Below are 7,376 nucleotides of genomic sequence, written 5' to 3'. Positions count from 1 at the left end.
CATTTTTGCACATAAACAGAGACCTTTTGTCAGACCTGTCACTGCCTGTTTGCCTGCCAATGAGTCTAGTCCTCCTGTGTAAGACTCCAGTTCCCAGAATTCACCTGTGCTCAGTCCTCTGGACTTGCCGGATCATGTGACACTTCAGTGTTCCGGTTCACCTTGCTTCTAGTTTGCTCACACCTGGGTTATTAGTATCAGTAGCCCATGTTTCTATTCACAGGTCGCTCGGTATTAAATCTTTCTTGTTTAGCTCTTCTACCTCACATTTTCTTTGTACTTTGTTTTTCTCGTTGCCGACCCTTTTGTTCTTTTTTGACCAATCTTTTTGCCTAGCCCTTTGTTTTATTTTTTGTTCTCTCTAGTTATCAACCTTTTAACCGACCTTCTTTTTGCCCAGCCCTTTTTATTTTTGTGCTTTTGACTCCTTGTGTATGACCTTCTTTGCCTGGACATACTCTGTTATGTTGTTTGTTTACTGCCCCTGCCTGCCCCTGACTATCCATATCTGCTAAATCCTGTTGTTAATAAACTATTTGTTTTTTGTATCTGCGTTTGTCTGTCCTGTGTTTGGCTCCATTGACACATTCTAAGACAAATCAACTTGCACAGTGCTATGCCTTGACTTTTGGTATAAATATAACACAACACATACATTTGTAGCCAAACAAAATTGATCTATCATACATACATATGTACATACTGTAGACCAGTGTTGGGCACGTTACTTTGAAAAAGTAATTAGTTATAGTTACTCGTTACTTCTCCAAAAAAGTAACTGAGCTACTAACGGAGTTACTCCACTATAAAAGTAACTAGTTACCAGTAAAAGTAACTATCGCGTTACTTTTATTATTTGCCCGTCAAAAAAAAAAGGAAATTAATTGTGTATTTACTATTATTAGAAAAATACCAAATGATAATAAACCCAAAATGTTGACAAAAATATAATCTAACGAATTACAAAAAATTAAAACGAAATTCTTCACAGAACCAAAGAAAATTACTTAAACATATAATACTGAAAAAAACAGAAAAAACGGAAAAACGCATCTGGGGATGGAGTTAAACAAACCAAACCACACTCAAAGGAAATATGTATATATAAACAAAACAAAATAATGGACAAAAACAACAATCTAATGACCGTTAAAATGGTAATAATATAACAGCTTCATCAAAAGAGAATAGAGCTTAGATCGGCCCAAAAAATCCGACCCGACCCAGCCGGAGCCCGTGCACGTTCTGCCCAAGCCCGAACCATGAACTGTCATTATCAGCCCAAGCCAACCCAAACCATAAACTGTCTGTTTTCGGGCTGATTGAATGAGTGAAATATAATCAGAATTATGTTAATTAACACTGAAACATAGCATAAAACTATTATTTAATTAAAATGATTTTTAAGAACAGCTACACACATTGCTGCAAGTCAAACGCGGAGGCGTTCACGTGCGCCCAGAGCTACGTGATTACATTTTTCATTTTATTATAGTTTGATTCAGTAAGTTTTAATTTGTTTTTAGGGTGGGCTTGCTAGTTTTTATTAGTTTTCACACATCTCATCAGAGAGATCAATCTAATAAACGTGAGAGAGAAAGAGAGAGAGAGAAAGAGAGAGAGAGAGAGAGAGAGAGATATTTACTTGTTCTGGAATGAGCTACTCACAGGTAAATGTTCTCACACACTGAATCTCCTGTTTCTCTTTCATCTGCCTTGCGCTCATATTGTAATCCCATACATAGTTCTGCAGTTTTTCAGTGTTTTCTGTCGTATTTTGCGGCTACACCGCCCGCTGTACAACTCCGCTGTACAACAGCTCTTATAAATAAATTAAACACGAAAATTCAGTAATTTTAGTTCGTTTTAGTTAGTTTTATAAACACAAAATACAGTTCGAGATAGTTATGTTTTTTCCTTTTAATTACCGTTTTTATTAGTTTCAGTTAACACAAATGTTTTTTCACTTTCAGTTTTCGCTATTTCGTTCGCTTTAGTGAACAATAATAATTGGTTATTTAGCAACATTGTGATTATCACACCAGAGCTTTATATAAAATAAAAATAGGAGCCCGATTTTGGGACGGTCTTTGGGTCAGGTCGGGTTCGGGCAGAGAATCTAAGCTCTAAAAGAGAAAGCAGCAGCACCACAAAAACCGGAGCAGCTAAAAAGAGCTTAACTTCCTTAAATCGTAACTTGGCCTGTCCAGGGCAATCACTGAATTGATTAGAGCAGAAAATCGTCACAATTGTGCCTCACTTCACCACGCCAACACACAGGCACAGCGGCCAGAAGCTCAAGTTCACCGGAAAGAAGAGGGGTTAACCAGGGCAAAGCGAAGTTACAACAAAAAAAAAGTTCATAGAGGCTAAAGTAACGTGCAGTAACGGGGTGTCGGAAATGGTAACGGCGTTATAGTTACAGTCAGAGTAATTAGTTAGATTACTCGTTACTGAAAAAAGTAATGACGTTAGTAACGCCGTTAGTTTTAACGCCGTTACTCCCAACACTGCTGTAGACATTACAGTAAGCTAATAAGATACTGTAAGGTTTGCTAGACTTTAGTTCACTGAAGCACCTTTGCTATACTGGTGGCTGAATGTTTGTGTTGGTCATCCTCTCTTCAACTTCTTCATCAGTAGTCACAGGACACTGATCAGAGAGAATGCTGTTGATTGGTGGACTATTTTCTGTTCAGCATCCACTGAGGTGTTTAAAAACTCCAGCATCACTGCAGCACTGTGTCTAATCCACTCAAACCAGCACAACACACACTAATACACTAACACTATAGTGTTAAAAATGACTCACCGTCCAAATAATACTGTTCTGATCTGTGGTGACCATTGAAGAACAGCGTGAAAGGAGGATAAGAAATGATGCAAAGAGCAGATAAAACAAAAAAAAGCATAGAAACAACAAGGAGGTGATAATTACAGTATGTAATGACTAATGGGTGTACATACAGTATCTACTACTGTATATCTTTGCATGCATTTACTATAGAAAGACATTTATATATGAGCAGTGCATTTTAGAAGCCAGTAGTGAATGAACTGCTTCTTTGAGCAGGCTGGCTGGAGGCGTAGTTCTCATTAACCCAGCGCTCCTGACCTTTCCTGTGCTGCCCAGATACAGGCTGAAACACGCTCTGAGCCTGAAAGCCCGGCGTAATGAGGGAAAATGATATTGACACTGCATAAACAGAGGAAATTCTTCATCTGATTTAGGTTACCATTCCTTTAAACCTGGGATGTTTTCATTTTAGAACTATTCAACCAGACCTTTCTCTTTTTTTTTCTTTCTCTCTCTCTCCCTCAATCCATCCATCCATCCCTCCCTCCCTCTCTCTATCTCTACCTCAATCCCTGTTCCTCTCCCACAAAGCCCTTTTGTGCAGACATCGATACTTGTTTCTGTCTCCGCCACTGGAGGTGAACATTGTGCGCCGTCCTCGTGATTGAAAGGCTCGCCGCATTACACCCCAAGTGATTGCAGTAAATATTTCATCACCAAAATTGCTTCACACCATAAATACACAGCTGTGTGTGACAGAAAACGCGGAGACAGAGGACGTGGAGTCGGCGAGCGCCCTGCTTATCACCCCCAAACGGCCAGACAATTAACACCGCTCTCCATCAATCACGCCGCCGCCATTTACAACGCCACTTCCCTCCACTTCCTCCTTTTGACGCTATCCCTCTCTTTCACACATACACATTATCTCCCTCCTTCCCCTGCCTTCTCCCTCCTTCCCTCGGGAGTCCGCTTGATGTAGCCGGTACAGCTCTTAACTATGGAAGGATTTATTAGGTTTTATCGCTAAGGGATTTCCTCCTCTTCTTCAAGGCTACTTGACTAAAGAATAGGCCTTGACTCCAGAATCCAGAATCATCCCCCCTCCAACATACTGTATATCTGCTACCAAAGACCTTGTGTGTGAGGGGGCAGCTTTCTGGACCCTTGTGTTAATGAACAGAGGTGTATAAAATGGGTTTGTTCTTGGGAATGCAAGGAATTTTCATTAACAGCACTGGAGCTATCATTTCCCATAAGGTGGGAAGAATATGTGCACTCTAAAAAATGTAGAGGAGCTTAAACAAATTTTAAATTATCTTAATTTATCAAATCCACATGTATATCGGGGTATCTAACAATGTTTTTGCACATTGCATTTTTTCCATATCATGCAACTTAATTTTTTTTAAAACTTTCCTATAATCAATCGATTCTCTAGTTTTAGATGAGTATATAGAGTATTTTATTGGCAGCTAGGTATGTGAACATTTTGATCAAACCCAACAAAAGAGTTCTACTTCATATTCACTGTTGACGGTCTAAACGATACAGCTTTTAAATTATGGCATGAAACAGGCATTAAGGCCTTTTTTGACCTTTATAAGGGAGTTTTCTTCTATAGTTTCACCTCATTTTCTGAAACCTTTAATTTAATTTCCACACATCTGTTTCATTATTTCCAAATTAGGCATTGTTTACCTTCATTGTTTTATCTATATTCACTGATGACCTCTAGCTACTGCCTTACCCTACCTTAGTCTACTTCACTTTATCTTGCAGTACTTCACTCGGCCATGCCTTACCTCACTCTAAATTTCTTTACCTCACTCTGCTTTATACTACCTCAATCTCACTATCTCACTCTACGTCTCTCTATCTCAATCTAACTCACTCTACCTCACTTATATATCATAGCAACAATAAAAAAGGAAGATTTGTTTATTACCGTGTAACAATGTAATGATGAATAAAATAAATGATCCAAAATGATCCAAAAAGGCAAACAAGATAAACTCACTCGATAAAGACCTAGTGAGTCACAATATCTCACAAGGAGGTAGAGAGATATTTAGATCTGTTTATTAAGCAAATGAAAGTCAGGTGAGAGTTAAGGTGTTTTTTCTGCCTTAATAGTCTGAAGAGGCTGATCTCAGAACAGTGGAATGGGGGCTCGATGTGACACTACCTTTTTTTTTTTTTAAACCCAATATCCTTCCCAAGTTTAGCTCACTCTCCCATTACATACAAAACCCCCCACACTAATAGAATAATAATAATGACAAGCACATACTGTAGCCTTTGCAAATGGTTTGGTAAAGACCAGTGGCTCAGTCCAGACCTATACTTGATGGCAATGGTCAAAGCCAGATCTGTACCAAGAGCTCTTAGAGCTTCCAGTACAGCTTGACTCGAACCTCCATCACTCAAAACACACAGAAAACAGACATCCAGACTCTTCCCTGTGCTGCACCAAGGTGGTGGAATGAACTTCCACTGGGTGTCAGAACAGCAGAGTCACTCGCAGTCTTCAACTGTCGACTGAAGACACATCTTTTCAAAGAGTTCCTAAACTAATCAAAAAAAAAAAAAAGGTTCCCAGGGTTCTAAACATGATCAAGCTTTGTGTATCTCTTGATCTTAGTCTACAAACTAGCTTTGGATATTTGTAGTAACATCAAAGCACTGTTTTAAGTCGCTCTGGATAAGGGCATCTGCTAAATACCATAAATGTAAATGTAAATGTATATGGGCTTGATCCAGATCAGAAAATAAATGTGAAAAAAAGGCTGGCCAAGACTGAATACAGAGACAGCTTTATTTCTATATAACAGAAAGAAATTTAACCACCATGCCATTGCTATATACACTTATTGATTTAGTGAACTGGGTTATTTTCAGTATTTGTCATTTTTTCTATGCAATAAAGGAGGGGTGCAGTTTCAGACCCACAGTCAGTGTAATTCACTTTAATGGCCTCCATATGCATCCAACACACGCATGCACAAAGAACAATGCAACATGAAGAAATGAGAGCATGGTTTAAAATGGATACATAACAGGTGTGATTTTAAAACAGATCCACTGGGGGAGTGTTGGTTAAGCGAGCCAGAAATCTCTCTCTCTGTCTCTCTCTCTTTCTCTCTCTCTCTTTTCCTCTTTGTGTGTGTGATGTGGGATGACTCTATTATAGGAGAGAGAGAATAGAAGGCGAGAGATGGCTGGATGATGTAATTAGAAGTGTTTGTGTGACATTGAGGACAGAAGGGTAGAGAAGGCCTCTATAGAGATCTGAGGCAACAGTAAAATTGAAATTTTGGAGAGTGATGTTTTACTGGGACTATGAATGCTTTCAGCTAATAAGTGCTGTAGTTGAACACACACACATACACACACACACACACACACACACACAAAGAGTCAAACATGTGTGTCTCAGATATATTCACGAATGCCTACTGAGGATGAGACTGAATGAATACATGAATTGAAATAGAGCAGATAATACAACAGATACAAGTATAGACAGGAAAAGGATATTCACTAGTTTTATCTGATTTAATATGGAGCTCCCAGTCTTTCATTTGACAGATAAAAACATGCAGTGACCTTGTTTTATATGCTTCACACACCACACGTGATTTCCACACATGATTTCCAGATTTACCTTCGTTTCTTGAAACTACAAATGCTCCAATACTAATTACCAGTTTACATACTGTAAAACGGAATGTTTCATTTGAAGGGTCTATTCACAATTCTAGCCATACACCACCAGTCTCGATCATTACCACCCACATTATCACCTACTGTGTGTGGTAATGTATTTTTATGACATATTTTGGTACCACTTTAAAATAAGACTACATTTATAAAGGGTTAATAAATGGTTTACAATTAGTTTATTATTGGTTACTAATTAGGTTGTAAATGCTTTAAAAATCATTAATAATCAGTTATGTTGCTTTGGGTTCACTATTTGGCAAACAACAGGTCTACGTACATTTCTACGTATGTGTTATAACTGATTATTAATGAGTTTAAAGGCATTTACAACCTAATTAGTAACCATTAATAAACTAAACCATTTATAAACCCTTTATAGAGGTAGTCTTATTTTAAAGTGGTACCCATATTTTCAGTACAGCTATGACACATATGTGGATCGAGGAATATTAAAAATAATTTTAACAATAATTTTAACAATTTAAACAATTTCAAAAATGGAATGGCCCAACCATTTTGCACCCACTATCAGACAAATGCCAGCTTTTACTCACATGATAACAACCCATAACAGTTAGCTAAAGACTTTGAAGTTCACCACATCTGGTTTGACTATCATTTATTAGTGTTTGCACTGTCTATAAGGCGCACCGTATTATAGGGCATTCAATCAATGAGCGTAATGATCGCAATGTTTCCCTTCCAATTCAGCAGGTCTTGCTGCTTAGGGAGGGATTGAAGGTTTTATTTATTTATAGTAAGCTTAAATTTCCCATATTTTCAACAGCACGGTTAGCAGCGGTGCTAGCCATGGTTAGCAACAGCACTAGCCACGTTTAGCAGCACTTAGCAT

This window comes from Astyanax mexicanus, chromosome 10 (assembly GCF_023375975.1).
Source record: "Astyanax mexicanus isolate ESR-SI-001 chromosome 10, AstMex3_surface, whole genome shotgun sequence".
In the NCBI taxonomy this organism is placed as follows: domain Eukaryota; kingdom Metazoa; phylum Chordata; class Actinopteri; order Characiformes; family Acestrorhamphidae; genus Astyanax; species Astyanax mexicanus.
Note: the sequence above shows the minus strand (reverse complement) of the source record.